Source organism: Pseudophryne corroboree, chromosome 7 (genome assembly GCF_028390025.1).
Source record: "Pseudophryne corroboree isolate aPseCor3 chromosome 7, aPseCor3.hap2, whole genome shotgun sequence".
Taxonomy (NCBI): Eukaryota; Metazoa; Chordata; class Amphibia; order Anura; family Myobatrachidae; genus Pseudophryne; species Pseudophryne corroboree.
The window spans coordinates 138262628-138282749 of record NC_086450.1 but is presented as its reverse complement, the minus strand read 5'-3'; the positions used below and the strand labels follow the sequence as shown (position 1 = coordinate 138282749).

The window sequence follows — 20122 nt, the reverse complement described above, 5'->3', positions numbered from 1 at the left end:
ACCACAAGGCCACCTCAGTATAAGTCCCCGACCCCTGTTGGTAAGTCAAATGTGGTAACTTGTTATTTCTGTCATAAAGAGGGACATTTTGCACGAGACTGTCGAAAAATGCACAAAAATCATATCAACCCCCTAGACAACGACATGACACACGAAATTGGGATCAAGGACCGCAGAGATGGAGTTATGAGCCACACGCAGGGGAAACGAAAAGGTATCCCCCAAGAAGAGACTGGCAAGTCTCTGATAGTTCCCATTTACCCCCTTCACAGGTAATAGCTGCCAGCGCAATGCAGGGAGGCCACCACACACAATAGGGGTGGGGCCACACCTGTAGTCTGCAGCCAGTGAAATTAATTGCGAGCCTTGAAAATTAACCCGAAGTCACAATTGATGTAGCTGGTAAATCTCTAAATTTCCTTGTAGATACGGGGGCGGCCAAGTCAGTGATAAATTCGACCGTGGGCATGAGAACCACTGGTAAAACAATTCCAGCCATGGGAGTAACAGGAGTAGTACAGCACTACCCTTTAAGCAAACCTGCAGAGATTACGATAGGGCCTTTGCATACCAAGCATTCTTTTCTGCTGGCTGCATCGGCTCCGACTAATCTCCTAGGGAGAGATTTACTGTGCAAAATGGGATGTGTCATATATTGTACTCCTGAAGGTGTGTTCTTGGACATACCCGAAAACCACGCTCAGGAAGTACAGGATATGCTAGACTCCCCAACAAGATTAATGTCCAACACTGTTGTTGTAAATAGGTGTCCGTCCAAGGTAGAGGAAATGATTTCCCAGATACCGGAATCACTTTGGACCAAGGATGGACAAGACACTGGATTAATGGCAAACGTAGCCCCAGTAGTTGTACAAGTAAAAGATGGTAGGATAGCTCCAAAAATCCCACAATACCCTCTGAAGCCAGAGGTGGAGTTAGGAGTTTACCCTGTAATAGAGCGCTTGCTACAACAGGGCATTCTGGTAAGGACGTCCAGCACTGCCAATAGTCCCATTTTCCCTGTTAAAAAGAGTGGGGGGAGGGGTTACAGATTAGTGCAGGATCTAAGGGGGATCAACAAAATAGTTGAGAGCCAATTCCCTGTAGTGCCAAATCCAGCTGTCATCCTTATGCAAATCCCTCCCACTGCCAAATTTTTCACTGTGATTGACCTCTGCTCCGCCTTCTTCTCGGTACCTCTGCACCCTGACAGTCAATACTTATTCGCATTCACATACAGAGGAGTTCAGTACACTTGGACTCGCTTATCACAAGGTTTCATAGATAGTCCAAGTATTTTCTCACAGGCCCTGCATGATTGTTTACAGTCTTTCCAACCAGAGAGTGGATCGATATTGATACAGTATGTAGATGATTTACTGCTGTGTTCAGATTCACTGGAAGCGTCCCTGAGAGATACGAAACAACTCCTGTTTCACCTTTCAGACACAGGACACAAGGTTTCCAAGGACAAGTTACAATTATGCCAGACCCGTGTGAAGTATTTGGGACACTGTCTAACACAAGGACTGAGACACCTTACCGCTGATAGAATTCAAGCAATTCGTGACATGACCCTGCCACAAACCCAGCAACAAATTAGAACGTTTTTAGGAATGTGTGGGTATTGCCGTAACTGGATCCCAGGTTTTTCCATACTGGCCCTACCTTTACAGGAGATGGTCTCATCAAACAAACCTGATCGGATTTCGCACACAGACGAGTCTGAGATGGCATTTGAGAGACTTAAACAGTGCCTAGCGCAGGCACCAGCATTAGGTATGCCAGATTATGGAAAACCCTTTGAACTGTATGGAACAGAGAGTGCTGGGTGCGCAGCAGGTGTCTTAACCCAGAAGCATGGTGATGCCAGCAGGCCGGTAGCCTACTATAGCGCTCAGCTAGATACGGTAGCGCGATCCCTCCCCACATGCTTGCGAAGTGTTGCAGCGATAACATTGCAAGTAAGTAAAAGCGAAGATGTAGTGCTAGGACACAACCTCACAATTCATACACCACATGCAGTGTCAGCCTTACTGAATTCGGCCCAAACCAGACACGTCTCATCAGCGCGGTTTACAAGATGGGAATTGGCATTGATGGCCCCCGTAAGGAGATGCAGCGCATTAAATCCTGCATCGTATCTCCCAGGTGTGCCTGGACAGGCACAAAGGGTGGAGGATGAGAGTGATGGTGAAGGAGGATTTAATACAGGGGATGACACGCATGATTGTATGGAATATTTGGCCCAAAATTTCACGGCAAGGCCTGACATCAGTGACAACCCACTGGAAGATGTAGATTTTACTTTCTACACTGGCGGTAGTTGTCACAGACAGACGGACTCGGAAGACTTGTGTACTGGATACGCAGTCGTAGATGACCAAGGTACCATAGAAGCGGAACCGCTAGGCCCACCACACTCAGCACAAGTTGCTGGACTGGTTGCCCTAACCAGAGCATGCGAATTGGCTAAAGGCAAGTCAGCCAATATCTACACGGATTCTAGGTACGCCTTCGGAGTAGTGCATGATTTCGGGGCCCTATGGCGCCTCAGAAATTTCATGACGGCAGCTGGCACACCCGTAGCGCATGCAGCCCACATCAAAAGACTTCTAACAGCGATACAGGAACCCGACAGAGTGGCTGTGATCAAGTGTAAAGCTCACACATATAGCCAAGACCCGGTATCACTTTGTAACAGCCGAGCAGACGAAGCTGCTAAATCAGCAGCAAGTACCCCCATACAGACAGACACCACACAACTGATGGTATTTGATACTGTAAACACACAGAAATTGTGTGAAATGCAAAACTTGTGTTCCCCACAGGAAAAGGCAGTTTGGAGGTCAAAAGGATATGGCCAGGGGTCCTCAGGACTCTGGACAGATGGACAGGGTAAGCCAGTGGCACCCAGAGCATACCTTCCAAGTCTAGCGGAAGCGGCACATGGGCAGACTCATCTAGGCAAAGAAGGAATGTGTAAGTTGGTAAGAGCTTATTGGTGCGCCCCAGGATTTTCTTCCCATGCGGGTAAAAGAGCGATGACATGTCTCACCTGCTTGAGGAAGAATATCGGAAAGGCAATACCGACAGAGCCATCCCATATCCCCCCGACAGATGGCCCTTTTCAGGTAATACAAATTGATTTCATACAATTGCCACCCTGTAGAAATTTAAAATATGTATTGGTTTGTATTGATGTATTCTCAAATTGGGTTGAAGCATTTCCCGCGGCCACAAATACCGCTGTGTTTACTGCAAAGAAAATTGTGCAGGAATTTGTGTGTAGGTATGGTATCCCTAGAATCATTGAAAGCGATAGGGGTACCCATTTTACAGGTGAAGTCTTTCAAGCAATGTGTAAATTGATGGAATTAATAGTAAGCTGCACACTCCGTACCGCCCCCAGGCGAGTGCGAAGGTGGAAAGAGTAAACAGCACTATTAAAAATAAATTGAGCAAGGTAATGACTGAAACAGGATTGTTGTGGCCCGAAGCTTTGCCAATCGTATTATACAGCATCAGAACCACTCCCAGGTCGAAATTCTGTTTGGTCGACAACCCCATGTTATGATAAACCCCCAGGATGATTTGAAGTGTAACAATGAAGTAACCGTAAAGTACTTGGTTAAGATGAGTAAGCAATTGAAGAATCAGAATGATAATCTAAAGTTGGTGATTCCTGATTTGCCAGACAGTAATTGTCATGACATTGAACCTGGGGATTATGTAATGATATGGAATTTTCTACGCTCAGGTTGCCTTATTGACAGATGGGAAGGACCATATCAAGTCTTATTGACCAGCACAACAGCATTGAAGGTTGCCGAGAGAGAGACTTGGGTCCATTCGTCTCATTGTAAAAAGGTCACTGACCCCGAGAGGTCCCGTGATAAAGAACAGACGGTAGAGGTTGTATCACTAGAGTGTCTGTTCCGGGAAGATTGAGACGACACCTGAGCGCTGAGAATAATAAGATCGGAGGCGTTTGTCGAGCCAGATTTCTTTTTCCCATTTGTTATTTTCTCCGGTTCCCATCTCCCTCCTATTTCCCTCCCCCCTTCTTATTTTTCTCCTTTTACTCCTCTAAGATGGACTTGCCCCAAGAGACTGTGATCCGGATTTTCCTGTTGACCATGATGTTGACCAGAGCAGTCTGTTTCGGTGAGAGTACCATGGAGGTCGAGAAAGGATCGGGAATGGGTTCCGATGACCAGGACCGAGGCGTAGATTTCCAAGAGCAACACAATCACCGAGTAAAGGCGAGTATCAGAAAACGATCTGGTAGCATTGACAATAGAAGGAATTGTGAAGGATTGATAGCTGAAGAGAACTGCATCTGTAGGCATTGTGACAATATAGTTGAGGATGGGTGCATCAAGAAATGTCAGTCCAGTTTTAATGTCCACATGGACCGGCATCCATTGAGTGACTATCACTCCTTAGTGGGTAAAGTGTTAAATCAGACAGACTGTTGGGTATGCTCTCAAGTATCTCAAGGTCATAGCAAATCAGGACTAGTACCATTCCCTTTAACTGTAGGAGAGGTACTTGAGATAAGTGGTGGGAGGCCGGTGGACAAGAGGTTTAATATCTCTAGTCCTCCTAGTTTGAAGCTCCACCAGTATCATGTGGATAGGTCTTTAGTATGCTTTAACATTTCCAATCCCCGAAAGCCGGGAAATTGGGAAGTGTCATGGAGTAATCAAACCATGACATTTTCATATAGAGCCGATAGAATGCCCATAGACACAGAACTTATACGCCAGATAGCCGACCATAGAAAATATTTCCGGTATAGGTATACTCTAGGAAGTAGGACCATGCGAGTTGGATAAGTATCACCAGGATACTGTGCACATATCATACAACCTGATACGTGTACTAAACAGATGGGAGAGTTAGGGTTAGGAGATTTCACATGGAAAATTTGTAACATGGTAATGTCATACTCTGTCCCATATGTTCTCCCCGATGATGCATATTTCATATGTGGGAGAAAGGCGTATAAGTGGCTTGCCCCAAACTCAGAGGGATTTTGTTATATTGGAAAAGTACTGCCTGAAGTAATGACTGTATCCCATAACAAAATGAAAGACATTCACCGCGGTGCCCAAGCTCCCTATACTCACACTCATTACGAGCACATCGTTAAAAGGCACCTGATAGAGAGGACAGAGCATCCGGCCTCTGATCTGATCCATGAATCCACCGGGATTCAATTCCTACTCGCGTTAGATATCACTCGTACCGCCAGAGGAGTGATAAATTATAAGTATATATCTGAGCTTGCAAATTTGTTAGACAATATCACCGAAATGTATGACGACACATTCAGGTATACTGGGAGAGAGTTACAGGCCTAGAAAACAGAACTGGTTCAGCATAGGATGATTCTCAATTATCTCACAGCAGTGACAGGCGGGTATTGTGTTACCCTAGCAACTCAATATGGAATAAAGTGCTGCACATACATTACCAACAGCACAGAGGACCCAGCCGAGGTCATAGACCAAAAGATGGATGACATTTTACAATTAAAGTGGGAGTTTCGAAGGAAACACAATCTCACACTCGCTGCTGTGGGTAATGAGCTGACCAGTTGGGTGTCATGGTTGAACCCACGAAATTGGTTCTCGGGCTTAGGAGAATGGGCCCAAGGTATTATTATGGATGTAGGGAAATTTCTCTTGTGTATTCTGGGAGTCGCCATATTGGTTGGCCTGATATTTAGATGCGTTCGGGTTTTAACAAAGTGTAAAGGTAGTACTAGAGTGATGAGTCTAAGGAGCGAAGACACTGTAATAACAACAACTAATTTGATGTATGACCCAACGATAGAGACAATGTTGTGATGAAAATGTGATTCCACGGTCCGTTTCTTTCACCCGTTTCTCCTTTGTTTTCCTCCAAGGTACAAAGACATCCGCTTGGAAGAAGAATTTGACAACCTCTTTTATACAGACCATTGATAAACTATGCTACAAGCCCCAATATCCCTAGTGACTTTAACTTTTACGATAGCCCAAATACTTTAGAGACTGTAACTTTATGGACAATGGAACAACTTTTGCTCGATATTTATAGCAAAAGCACCGAGAGACATCAGACAACATGTACATCAAGACAAGACATCAGACAAGACCTCAATCAGCGACCGTTTATTTAAACTCACATAGTTTACAACTGCATTTATAATGATTGTTTCTTATCTTCATCTCTACAACCTCCAGGTAATGACACACATAGTCGACAGGGAATATAGACACATATATCAGCATTCTCATGTCCCCCCCTTCATGTATCATCAACTAAATGTGCTCCCCATTTGTTGCAACCAAAAGCCGAAAAGAGCTCGGTAGAGTTTGACAGCCCATCCACAGATCCCTGACACGGGATAAGAAGGATTCAAATGTATACTTCGCAATACCTCGAAGCTTGATTTAAAACACGTACGGCACGATGATACATGACCCCTCAAACATGGATTCATACACACATGCTTCTACTATCTCACTAGTTCATATCTTTTTCCCACCTTCTCCTCTCCTCCCTGTACCCAATCATAAAAAGGTATTTACATGATGACATATATTTTTCTTTTTTGAACTGTTTTAGGAAGTGGCAGTTATTGATGACTGCCAAAGGGTGGACTGTCAAAGTCGAAAAATATTATGCTACACACTGCCATATATTCAGCCCATGCGCTTGCCCGCTGCACGTGCACATTCTCTCCCGTGCGTGCGCATATTCGCAGTTGCGTAATGTAGTTTCTACGGCCGTGCGCATTGACGCGTGGTATGTGCATTTACGGTAGAGTTTGTGTGCGTCTAGCGGGCGACTCAAATGTTACATAGTAAATCCAAATAGTATGTTTTATAGGTAATGTTCCCCTTAATAATAACTGTAAGTTTGTTTATTGTAACTGGTTGCTGGACAGAGGAATTCCTCTTTGCATGATACGAAGGGTCAGACAGGGTTTGAGCAGTTGTGTTTGGTACCTAACTAAAGAACATTTTATTAGAAACAATCCGGTGCTGGTTAGGTAAAGATTAATCGCTCCTGCGTATAGTTATGTCTATTAGTAGTTTCAGGACATTTACTATATTTGCGGTTCATTATCCATGCGGCGGGAATTCTGAGATTCCCTCCCACCTGAGCAGTTTGATATAGTCACAGCCCACCTGTTCAAACTAACCTATGACCTTTTGTTATGATGCGGGGAGACATTCCTGTGTCCAATGAACAATGAGATTATAGGTCCCTTTGTAGTGTACTGTACGCAGTGTATAAAAGAACAGCCAGCCTGGCCAGCTCAGTCTCTCACTCCACAAACGATTTTCATCTTGACTAACTCGGAGCTGGTACCAGGACTGCGCAGCGAATCATTCCCCAGTGTGTGTAAGTAATTCTCTGTAACCAACTTGTTCCCTGTTTGTATTTGCCATATTCTCTCTCTCTCTGTTATTGTATAGGATTAAGACGCTATTGTATATTTATGTGTAGTTATTCTGCTTAGATATTGATGTTAGCCTGTAGTGTATGAACTGTTAACTGTTTACTTTTTTTCACATAGCTAGATATTGTTAGTAAAGGTGTTGGAACCTTAGCAAGGTATTGTGTGTTTATTACATTACTGAGGGTATTCGGAGCGTCTCAATCGCTCAAGCAGCTTTTTGTATTTACAAGGTTAAGCAGCGTTATATCGCTACGGTATTTCAGTAGTAAGATTTACAGTACAAATTCAATTGTGTTGCATACAAGGTTTACTGAGTGTCATCCCGTGAGCGTCTGCGCCGCTCGTGTTCCCCTCGTGGTCACGAGCGTCCGCTACGCTGTTTGCGTAGCATTACGGTAGTCGGTCGCCTATAGCGTGCTCGACACCAAGCGTTAAGCTGTGAGCGAGCGTGCCGCATGTGCGTCTCAGCCACGGCTAAGCGTCTGCTACACTAAGTGCGTACCCTTACGGTACCCCATACGCTAATTGCGTACTGAGTCTCTTACCCACATATAGTGAATGTTATAAGATAAATATTTAGCTTTATCAACGCCGGGCACTAATGTTCAGTTCCTGCACCCAGTGGGCGTCTGTGGTCAGTGTCCCTTTAGCAGAGTACTTGCACCCTGACAGAGGACTCCTGGGAAGACGTCAGTGGACGCAAGGTAAGTATTCGTAGGAGGTGTGCAAAACTAACTGTTCGTGGTATAACACGGCAGCCATGGCTAACGGTATCGACCGTATTTGTATCCACGGAAAAGTAAGAGGGTTCGGCAGCGTACAGTCTCGTGTCGACCTCTAGTGAAGGGGTCAGGGTTGGACACAGTTCGCCTATATATACATATATGACGTCACCACTGGGAACTGTGGTACGATGCTTTAATATGGAGTTGTTTCCTGAGGCACTTTGGATCAGGGGCGTCCCCCTGGTTCCCTGTGAGTCCCTTGTAGTGTCAGACCCACCCCCTTTTTGATGGGGCACAATATTATGAGCCAGTAGTGTGAGGATTGTGGATGAGGTGGACTAGGTACCTGTCACATGAGGTTGCAGGGATCCGGATTCCTCTCACTGGTCCTGGCAGCACTGATCGCGTTCCTCTTCTCTGCTCACTGCAGCGGCTCTGCAGCGTGACACTGCTCTCTCTCTCGGCGCGGTGATGGACTGCTCCTGTGTGTCAGGTGTTCCCCGGACAGACCCCCGGGCGCAGGCACTGATTCACCTGCTACCCGGCTGGCGGCGGCTGGTGGCTCTCTCTCCGCTGGCACCTCTCACTCCTGTGAGACGGCGGTGACGGGAGGCTTAACGCTGGCGCGGTCCTCTGCTCCCCTGCTGTCGCTGTGTCGGGCGGCTTCTCCCCCACGTGCGGCTCTCTGCAGCAGCCCTCCTCTCAGCCGCGCTCCGTCCTCCCTCTCGGCGCATTCCCCAATCAGCCGCGCTTTTTCCTTTTATTTTTCCCGGTCAGCTCCTCCTTCCGCGCCAACTTCTCCTCCAATCCACTGGGCATCGGGGGTTCCCGCTCTCTCCCTCCTGGCTGGGAATTGCTGGGTCCTAGTCCTCCCCGTCTCAACTCCCTCCATGGGCTGTTGCTAGGCAACCTGAGAGGGGATTCTTTAACACTGTCAGCGCCTGCCCAGCTGACAGATCTCCTTGGGCTGCGCTGGCTGCAGTTAAGGCCATGATGGGATTAGTAGTGGTATCCCAAATGTGGGTACCACATATGCAGCCGGTCTGAGTATAGGTCCCGGATACCTTTGGATAATACACATGTTCTTCAGCCTTGGGTAACTGCAGTGAAAACTTCAAGTATAGTTTCCTGTAATGCTGCTAAACAGTGAACAGTGTGTATGCATCATTAGAAGTTACTTTAATTAAGCTCTGCAGCCTCCGTCAGCATGGAATTAATCAGTTCTCCATTTTATTGACCAGCTGCCACCTGAGTGGTCTCCCCCTATAAGTCCTGGCACCTTAGGCTGCAGCCTGATCATAGGCATGCATTGTGCAAGTGCAACGTGGAAAATAAGGAGGCAGGCTAATAGGGGGGCAGTTTCCTATGTTCACTGGAGTCCTTGATGCAGGAAGCTTCTATTTAATTCCAGAAACATTTATGTAAGCCATATGTAGAAAGACTAAACGTCATCATGTACCATTCATTTAAAGGTTGAAATCTAACTGAAAAGATATCAAGATAGGTTTTCTTATCTTCTACTATATAATATCAAGAAACAATCTATTTTTATTATCTTTTGTGATTGATCCTGTGAATTTCAAGAACATTGAGCTTGGCCTGAACATTCTCTTTGTTCCATGCATTAATGGTCTTGGCTCATTCATCTTTATTCCCACACAAAGTTAATTAAAGGATGCTTTCTTTGGACACTGAGACCATCACCTGGCATTTCATAAAACAGAATTCCTCAATAGGTGTATTTATAATAGGATAATGCTTTGATGTCAAGGCCATTGACTTAATCTATCATTCAGCTATCGCTAAGCTGGTCTGACAGATTCACATGTGTTCCATTTCTGTATGAGATCTTTCCAGTGGAAACCTGTTCCTCCTAATATAGTGCTGCCAGAGTCCATCTGTACATCCACATTCTTCTTACTCATATTCAGAAAATAATGTAAGATTTGAGTGTGCTCAAACTGTGGTCCATCACCCGTGTACTGGGGACAGGCATTTACAGCTCTATCCAGCAAAACAAACAGTACAGATTGGTGGGCGTGTAATTACTGATAAATGCACACCTTTGTATTTATAGCTCTTTTTTATAATATACAATGCAAATGTTCAGTTCACTTGTGTCATCTTTTAAACACTATAGTGTACATATAAAGAATTGAAATGAATATATATATAAAAAAAATAAAAATAAAATAAAATATCTATCTATCTATCTATCTATCTATCTATCTATCTATCTATCTATCTATCTATCTATCTATATATATATATATATATATCCCACAGGCGGCACCCATGGTATCATAAAGAAGAGACACGAAAACTGTGGCTTATACAACGTTTCAGCTCTTCTTTGGGCTTTTATTTATATATAGTGGTTACATGACCGACTACATGACCGACCTCGGCATCCCAAGACCGAGAATCACGTTTGGGCGGTTAGTAGGCTAAACTCCCCCTACCCACCACACGCCCTAACCCTAATCCTCATTGGTGGCAGCTAGGGCTAAATCTAGGGGGTGGCAGCTAGGGTTAAATTCACATGGGTGGCGGCAATGGCTAACCACCCCCCTAGTACATAACCGCCCTAAATAACTTACATAACCCTATTATCTTGCCATTGTTATTATTAAGAAAGTTTACATATTATCCTGCACCTACTTCATTAAGTGGAAATATATATATATATTGATCCCACCCCTGTAATTCTATGTATCTGTCATGGACAGTTTTTCGGTGATAATACCGCTAACACTCATATACAGGGTTGGATTAAGAGCCACACTGTCCTGGGGCTGAAAATGGTCAAAGGCCTATTGTGAAAAGCGGAGGAGGTGTGAACTGTGCTGGGTGGGTGTGGCTCCCCCTACACTATCAGCGCTAATTTCTCCCTAGATACATAAAAGTAGAAAATTTGTATTATGAGGAAAATATAAAAACAATTGTAATACTTATGATTTATGGCTGACAATGTGGCTACCTGGGCCAGGGGTGCAGAGAGGAGAGGGTCAGCTGCTAAGGGAGAAAATGCACTGTTGACAGTGACAAATGTCCCCCTGCAGCGGCATCGCTAAAACAATTTTTTTTTTCAGCAGACTGGGCCACACCTCCCTGGATTTGACCACAACCCCTTCAGTATCCAGGGCCCATGGTTGCTCTCAGTGGCCTTCAGGGGGCTGCTTGTCATATTCAGGCTGTCATGATACTGTGGTGGTTTGGTGTTGTTGTCCCAGCCTCTGTCCCATTGTACATTTGGTACCCTGTTCATATACTGTACATACAATCTCAACATAACATAACATGAATGGTCTAATTATATAGCACTGTAAGATCATTGTCTAACTATATAGAACGGGATGCAGTTAGCAAACCGGGAGTCGGTATGCTGGCGTTCATGTGACAGACACCGGAATTCTGACACCACTCGGAATCCCGGCGCCGGTACCCCGAACGCCGACATCCCTAAAGTAAGTATCGGGGTGACTGTTAGGCTAAGGGCACGGGGGAGGGGGGGAGGCACTAGAGGAAGGGGGATAGCCCTAGCCACAACCCCTAAGTCTAAGCCCTAGCTGCCCGCCAGACGGGGCAGGGGAGGGGGCAGGGGTGGGGTAAAACAATTATTCCATCCCCAATCAGCTTTCTAATTATTGGGACACCATTATCGGTCATATGACCGCCAGCATTCTGACCACTGGTAAATTGGATTACGCCCATATAGAACTGCAACTGTTCTGTGGTGCAGTGGCGTATCTATAACAGGTGCAGCGTGTGCACATGGGTCCCCCATAGGGCCACACACTGTACACCCTGCACCCATTGAGCATGAGCAGTAGGGAAAATCACAGAGAAAATGGCCACCGTACCATTTTGCCCATATAGTCACCTTGATACAGTATATGGTAGATTGTATACTCCAAGCATATGATATTATAATTGACATCATAAACTGTAATAGTTATATTAAAATAACTCACAATTTGCTGTATACAAATATGTATTAAGCCGTAGATTGCAAAGGTCTTACAGACATGTTTTAATCACCTTATTTAAGCTTTTTTCACATATCTTCTTTAACTATGTTGTTATTAAAAATAATAAACTCATTTGTACATGGATTTAATATAAAAAAAATTATAATTTTTGGGATTAAAACCTAAAAAAAATAAACTGTTCTTTGATAATATGTTCATTAAAAAAAATATGAATATTTTGGACTTTTTTATGGACATTTAGCATTAATAATCACATACCAGATTAAACATATACCAAACAAAGGTTGGAGTGACAATGTGTAATGTTTTAAACATATGTGAAAAAAGAATTGATCTTCAAAATATATTGACCCTGAGTGCACATCACAGGAACTCCTTTTCTCTTTCTCTCAAATTTCAGTGTTATTAATAATGAGAAAGTTGCATTTTCAATATAAACTTTAATAAAATACAAACACAAAACAGGAGGAGCAGGTCCTGAAGCAGCACAGATGGGAGCTGTAAGCCATGCTATTCCTGTAGTCATGTCTATGAGGGTGGTTCTGGGCAACATTTGACTCTCAAGTCTCATTGGAGTAGAAATTTATATACATAATGAAACCTGCAATTCATTTATTTTAGCAGAATATTTCTTAGTATATGTGGTTTACAGTGCCGGACTGAAGCATCAAGGGCCCACCAGGTTATGCACTTTTAGGGGTCCAAGCTAAATAGATGTGGGCAGCCACCAGAGGGAGTATGGTTAACCACCATGGAGGGACATTATTGAGAACATACTAAGGACATGGGTGTGTCAGGAACACCCACTTTGATTGACAGAAGGACTGATATTGTTATAGTTTTCATAGAAGCAAACCAAGCTTCCAAGTTCAACCATGCTCCTGCTCCAACCATTCACTGACCCTCTATTAGAGTAACATTGTATAATCTGAGCGCACGGTCTGGAACCTGAACTCTGAAGGATGAGGTGGGTCCCTCAGGCAGTGGGTCCTACCAGGATTTCCTCTGTACACCTGTTGGCTAGTATGACCCACTAAGAAGAGTCACCTTAGGAAGTACTGTACATGAACTTTCTCATTCTATTCTGGTCCTCATCACATGGAGGTCCCAGAGATGTGCAAACATCTGCTACACATTTCGCGGAGCATCCGCTTCCTTGTGCAATGCCACTATCTATTGAGAAGGGAAACTCATTATGCACAGAAATCTCATTATTGTTTATGTTATAAACTCTCATATTTTAAGATCTAATTATAGATAAACATTAAGACATAACTAGACAGAAAACCTTTGAACATGGAAGTTAAGGAAGAACTTTGGCACATCCAAGGTACAGGTTACTTTTGTTTTCGGTCTTAACTCCTGGAATTCAAACCAAAACAGAAAATCTAGTTTTGGGGGAGTTATTCTTAAATGTGAGTTTGTGTAAGTATTAACCCAGGTGCCATCACTGCACAAATTGACATCACACATATGTAACAATGGGATGGGGCAGGGATGTCCCCATACTGAATGCCTTGGGATGGATGACCATGTGTTAGTAGTAACGGCTACAGACGTCAATGCCAGGCCTATACAGCTGCATCATTCACTACTCAGACAATGGTTTTACAAGACCAAGCTTCCTAAAGTTGGCACAATGCATTCAATGTCAGCTTTCCTGTGATTAGCAGGGTTCATGTCGCTATAACCCCTTGTACAGTGGCAGACATTAGATGGCACCCAACGGAGTTATTCGATTGTTGCTCCGTTCGGGTGCTCACAGCCGCCAGCGCTGACATTACTGTTATGTTGTTCCATCATTTTGCAGGCTGGTAAGTAGTGCCAATATTAATTGCCAATATGGCACCTGATCTTCCACTTGAACCACTGTCTCTCGTGGACATGTTGGGGTAGATTCAGTGGGAGTTATTTCTGGTGATATCCTCATTTATATATAGTCCTCCTCCTCCTCCTCCTCCTCCTCCTCCTCCTCCTCCTCCTCCTCCTCCTCCTCCTCCTCCCCCCCCCCCCTTTGAACAATTACTCCCTGTACTACAGACACTTTTGTCTGTAAATGGTTTGTTTTCATTTCGCCCTATGCATTGCCAATGACAAAACAGAAGCATTAAAACAAAAAAGCTTTATTCTTCAAATAAAGTATTTCCCCATTTACTCTATGGTTTACAACAATTTTTTACAATTTTCTAAAAAGGTTGATTATATGGGTGTCACTGTAACTCGCAAGCAGCAGATTTGAAACTAGCGGTACAAGTGGAAGATGCAGCGCAGGGCTGGTGAACTGAACGGCATCCATATAATTACCATGTACCAAAATAATAAAATAAACCTCATTCATTAAAAAGAAATGTAATTTTTTAATAAACCAAAACATTAATTAAATATAAATTATATGTTTTTCAATATTCTGCATCTAAATTTTATCATTTTTAACAATAAAAAAAAAAATATATTGAAACACTGAACATTTATTTACCTACTGAAACATGGATGTAATTACGTCACTGGTTTTCCACTTTAACTTTTTCATTTTGGCTTTTATATTTTATTTCTATTTTTGTTTTCTCACTATTTCTTGCTATAGGTTCTATATTGCTCACTTCTTGGTTGCGCCAGTCACAATCTTTATCCCACAGGGCACACATAGGCCATGGAAGGTCTGACCATGCCATTTAATGACAGTGCATTTGCACGGGGAAGAAGTTGCATAAAGCACAACTGGGGGCACATGCCTGTCTGCCCCTTCATGCCTGCTTTTGCCTGTCTCTTAAAAAAAACAACTTAAAAAGGTGTGTCAACATATGTAAACCATATATGTGTTGACCATTGTTATGTTGACCATTTGTACCTGTCAACTTTTTCCAGTGTCAGCCTTTTGTCAGTGTGGACCTAATGCATGTCGACTACATGAGGTCAGCCTAATGCCCGTCGACCTAGACATGTCTTCTATACATTGGAACCCTCTACTTTTATTTTTACTCCATTATATGTTCCTGTTTTATCTATGTCCAGCACTGCAGAACACTGTGGCATCTTACAAATGGAAAGAATAACAGAAATAACAATACCCCCATAACTAGGCTACTAACGGTTTTCCCTAATTCCACTAATTAACATGTTCTGATACTCGGTCCTCAGGTCCCCACACAGTACATGTTTTCACCTGAGGATTTTTAAAATGTGACAGTTGGTGATACACAGTACACCTGCCGGGTGACCTGGAAACGTGACCTGTTTGGGGTCCTGAGGACCGAGTTTGAGAACCACCGCACTAATCCAAGTGCATAAAAGTCTAGGGGGAGATGTACTAAGCCTTGAAAAGTGATACATGTCACGGTGATAAAGTACCAGCCAATCCGCTCATAACTGTCATTTTTCAAACCCAGCCTGTAACATGGCAGTTAGAAGCTGATTGGTTGGTACTTTATCACTGTGAAATGTATCACTTTTCAAGCTTAGTACATCTCCCCCTAAATTCTGTGAAACTATGCAGCCTTCTAAAGTTTTATTTTCTTTCTTTGATCCTCACATTAAGAAATAAAACACTTACAGTATGTAACATTATCAAATGAGTACACATTCAAAGTACTAAGGCAGCTGATGTTTTGCTATGTTAAATGCAGTTCCTCTACTTCTGTTTTATTTGTGCTCAGTGGTTAGGGAATGTATATAGCCACAGGCTCCCTGCTCTGACTGTGATAATGCTGTACATCCATTGCTGTCATTTTTAAGAGATTTAAAGATGTTACATTTCTTTGTTCAGCTATATAGAAATAGACTGGAAGGTTCCAATGTGCATTTCTCAGGCAAAGCTGCCCATGGCCTTTTGAAATAAACAAAAAATTGCTATGTACAAAGTTTGTTTTTCTTTTGTTTCTGAGGAAAAAATGTGTTAAGGACTTGTTCCCAGTTATGTACTATTAATGCTCTGTGTGGCATGGATGTGGTGACAAGGGATGAATGTGACTGTGCGAGACTTGTTGGCTTTTATTAACTGCTGGCTGTCATATAAGATGATCTTCCTGTTGGAATAGCTATGCAATTACCCAGCGTTGCATTTACTTCTGAGTTTAGAACCCGGGAGTTGATTAGCACATGTGTGGCCTGAGCATGCACATGGACCAGTAACAAAGAGGGATCCTTCAGATCCCTCTACAGTACAATTTGGGCATATTCTGTACATTTGCTTGTCATTACCTCTATGAATATTATATTTTTAAAGAATAACTCTGCCCTAAAAATAAAAAGAGGGTCTCAGAGCTGCCGAGAGCTGAGCAGGGCCCAAGTTGTGGGGGGTGTTGCCAAATCCAGGAGGGGCCATGCGCTGCAAAGGGGACATCCGACCTGGGCCCCTCCAACAAGCCTGATCCCAGCCCCCCACCCCCACCACCTCCCCTCCTTTTGATTATTCTGGGAGAGTGTCAAGCTTTTGTACTGTATAAATACGTATAGATAGAAATAATATAACAATATACTGTATGATAATGCAGAACATAATGAAACAGTATAATTATATTTGGTTACGGTATCCAAGCAGTAATGAGTATACCTCCTTTGGTGAATATATGATGTGAAGGAACCAGTGATAGATTAGGCAAAGGTAAGGCAGGGCCACAACTGGGGGAGGGGGGTTCCAGTTTTGAGGGGGCACCAAGACAGTCTTACACTAAAAGCGGGTAACCCATGATGAGCTGGAAGTATGCCGTGGTGGGGGTAGACTTCACTGACTGGGTTCCGTGCCTGCACCATTGGACTAATCAGCAGGGCACAGGCATAGAGGGACAGGTACCACGCAGCAATAAAGCTCTCATTATCTGTGCTGCGCACATGACATCATGACGTCAAGCATGCTGAAGTACACTTTGTGAGGAGCCTGCCGCTGCTGTCTTAAGGAGGAGCAAGGAGGAGATCCAGGTAAGTGGTGGTGATGGAGAGGTAACACAAACACAGGCGGCTGCTGCTGCAGAGATATGGGGGGGGGGGGGGCACAGGCTGCTGCAGTGACACAAGGGGGGAGCAAGTGTGTGTTTTAAATTACTGACTTGCCCTGGGTGACAAAGATCATAGTTTTGGCCCTGTGTAAGGAACATGTAACAAAGATATATATTGGGTGCAATGGCGCTTTGTAGTAATGAAAGCGGATAATATTCCCCATTAAGTTTTTCATTTTCCCGAAAAAGTTCATACTTCAATATAACATGAGAAGACACAACAGTCGTGTAATCCTATTTCAATACAATGTTGATACAATGTTTCTAATAAATGTTTGTTCTGCTGCCCTGATGTGTTTTGTCTGCAGCAAACTTTCTTAAGGATGACCTTAAGAAAGTTAATTAAGTTGAAAAACAGTTACCTTTGGTCCAGCAAATTTTCCCTGAAAGTTCCAATGGTGCTTTCAAATAAATAAAGTAAGTCTTTTTCAAAATCCCATGCGTAGTGTACAGAGGACGGAACACTGCTCTTTGAATCAAGTAAGCAATCAGGAGAGAGCAGTGCGATGCTGGAGAATTGCAAGATCGGTGTAATGTGGTGTTTTAATGTTTTATCTGATATATTCTGATAGTATTTTTTTATTTTCAATAATACTCTTTTTAGAAGTGAAAGGAAATGTAATTCTGATACCCCACTACCCTCTTTAATATCCTTCACTGGTTATCCTGCCATAAAATGTGCCTAAGGAAACTTTTGTACAAGTTAGTCACAGCCATGAATTCATGACTCATCTGCATTTTCCACAGCTGTGTCTGTGTTAGCTTGCAGTCAGGAACCAGCAATCAGCAAAGACAGACAAGGAAGATTAGCAAATTGTGCATTATTATCCTTGCAGAATTTTCCTCTACTCTGTGAGCAGATGTGTCTGCAATGTGACAAGGACAGACGGGCTTCTGTTTTACATTCTGTATTACAAAGATTAAAATGCAATTCCACATACAGAGAATTCCATTGCTGGATTAAAGTCTGTAGGGGCCCCTAGGCTGAAACGCTGTAGGGGCCCTCCGAACCTGGGCTAAGAGTTATCCTTATACAGTATAGGCCAACTCATTGCTTCCGTCCTCTTGCAATAATTACTGATGCTCTGGTTCTCTTTTCTCCTCCTCCTTTCCTTCTGTCTTCTCTCTCCTTTCTAGTTTCCCAGGCACTGCTGAGCTCTTTCACCCGGCTCCTCTCTCCCACAAACAGCATTGCTACATAATGACATGCGACATGATGAGAAGGGAGGAACACAGAGTGCTGGGAACCACCGAGTGTCGCTGGGAGGCGGAGACTCCAGATTCACGAGACCAAGTAACCTTGGAATACCGCGAGGAGCAAGGAGACATCAACTTGGGTGCTGTAATATAATATTAGCATTTAATAGCAAAATAGCATACAGTCCTGCATCCTGATGATGGGACCCCTAGGCTGCAATCTATTCAGCCTTCCCCTGACAGAATTATATATACTCATCCCCCTTAAGTATGGCAAAATATCTACTCCGAAATGCACAGACATGAGTATTCATCACTGTAATTCCTATGGCAGGGTGAACCTTGCCGTCCTTCCTAGCAGCAGTTTTGAATAGCTTCTAGAATGGGCATAACTATAGTAGATGCAAGGGGTGTCATTGTTATGGGGCCCAGAGGCTTTGGGGGGCCTGGACCCAGGTTATAAAGTTGCTAAACAGTTTACTAGATTTGCCTGCTAAGCAATTGGATCTGTTGCATTGCCCAGCCTGAATTGTGAGACATTACATTATCAGTGAGAGGAGTGTGTAGTGGATGTTATAATGGTTGTGGTATAATGTGGTATAATTTGAACTGGAGGTCACTGTAAAGTGTCATAGTCTGAACTGCTCATTGTAATGTGGAGGGCATTATAATGTTACATAATAAAACCTGGGGCACTGCAATGTGGCCCAAAATGAAATGGAGGCACTGTGTCTTGGCATTATTTGACCTTGAGGGCACTCTAATGTGATAAAATATGAACATGGGGCACTGTAATGTGTGGCATAATATGCACTGTAACATGGCATTATTTGACTTGGAGGGCACTCTAATGTCTAATGGCAAAGTATGAAAATTGAGCACTGTAATGTGTGGTATAATATGAACTGGGGCACTGTAACGTGGCATTATTTGACCTGGAGGGCACACTAATGTGGCACAGTATGAACATGGGGCACTGTATTGTGGAATTATATGAAGTGGGGACACTATTCCATAATGTTAATTGGAAATACTGTGTGGCATAATGTGTACTGGCAGCCCTACAATGTGACACCATGTAAACTAGGGAACTACGATGGTTCACAAAGTAAACTAGGGCACTATTATGGGGCATAATAGTAATCTACGGGGTCTTCTGTACAGTCTAAAATAGAGGGACTCTGACAGCTATCTGCTGCCGTCGCTTTATATCCCAAGGATCCTTAATATTTGGATGCTTAATATTTGCTATTTACTCCCACCCACCCCCCACCCAAAAGGAAACAAAAAAAAAACCTGTGTATCCTGCAAAGATTGTTTAATAAATATGTCCCTGTGCAACTTTCTACTGCATTTGGAATAATCATCATCAGCTCCTTAATTCCCAACCCATTTATGTAGGTGCAAAATCCATATCACATACACAAAGTGTTTCAGATTCTGCGAAAATGTAAAAAAGATCTCCACAGGTGGCGCTTACAGTGCAGTGCTGCATGCCTCCCCAACTGCAAGAGGCACCAAGAACAAGCTACTTGCAATTCTAGATAAGTGATGCAGTTTGTGTGATATGTAGTGTGTCAATCTTTATGATGTGTCAATACAACACATAAATGCTTGTAACTCTTAATTAGGCCATTTACCTGACTGAATATTACTGGTGAAGGTCAGGGACTTCTTACAGCCCGGGGCTATGGTCTATCACCCAGAATGTATTTATAGTATAAATATTATGCCACAAACACTACCCATAATCCA

General features: G+C 43.4%; 1 long non-coding RNA gene across 1 annotated transcript in view; it reads left to right on the top strand.

Moving 5' to 3' along the window:
* LOC134944812 (uncharacterized) overlaps window positions 1–19083 on the top strand; it is a 146867-nt gene extending 127784 nt beyond the window's left edge. Inside the window, exon 3 of the long non-coding RNA XR_010181958.1 lies at window positions 18308–19083. This is a non-coding gene — a long non-coding RNA (uncharacterized LOC134944812). The remainder of the gene's footprint in view (window positions 1–18307) is intronic.
* Window positions 19084–20122: the final 1039 nt, after the last annotated feature.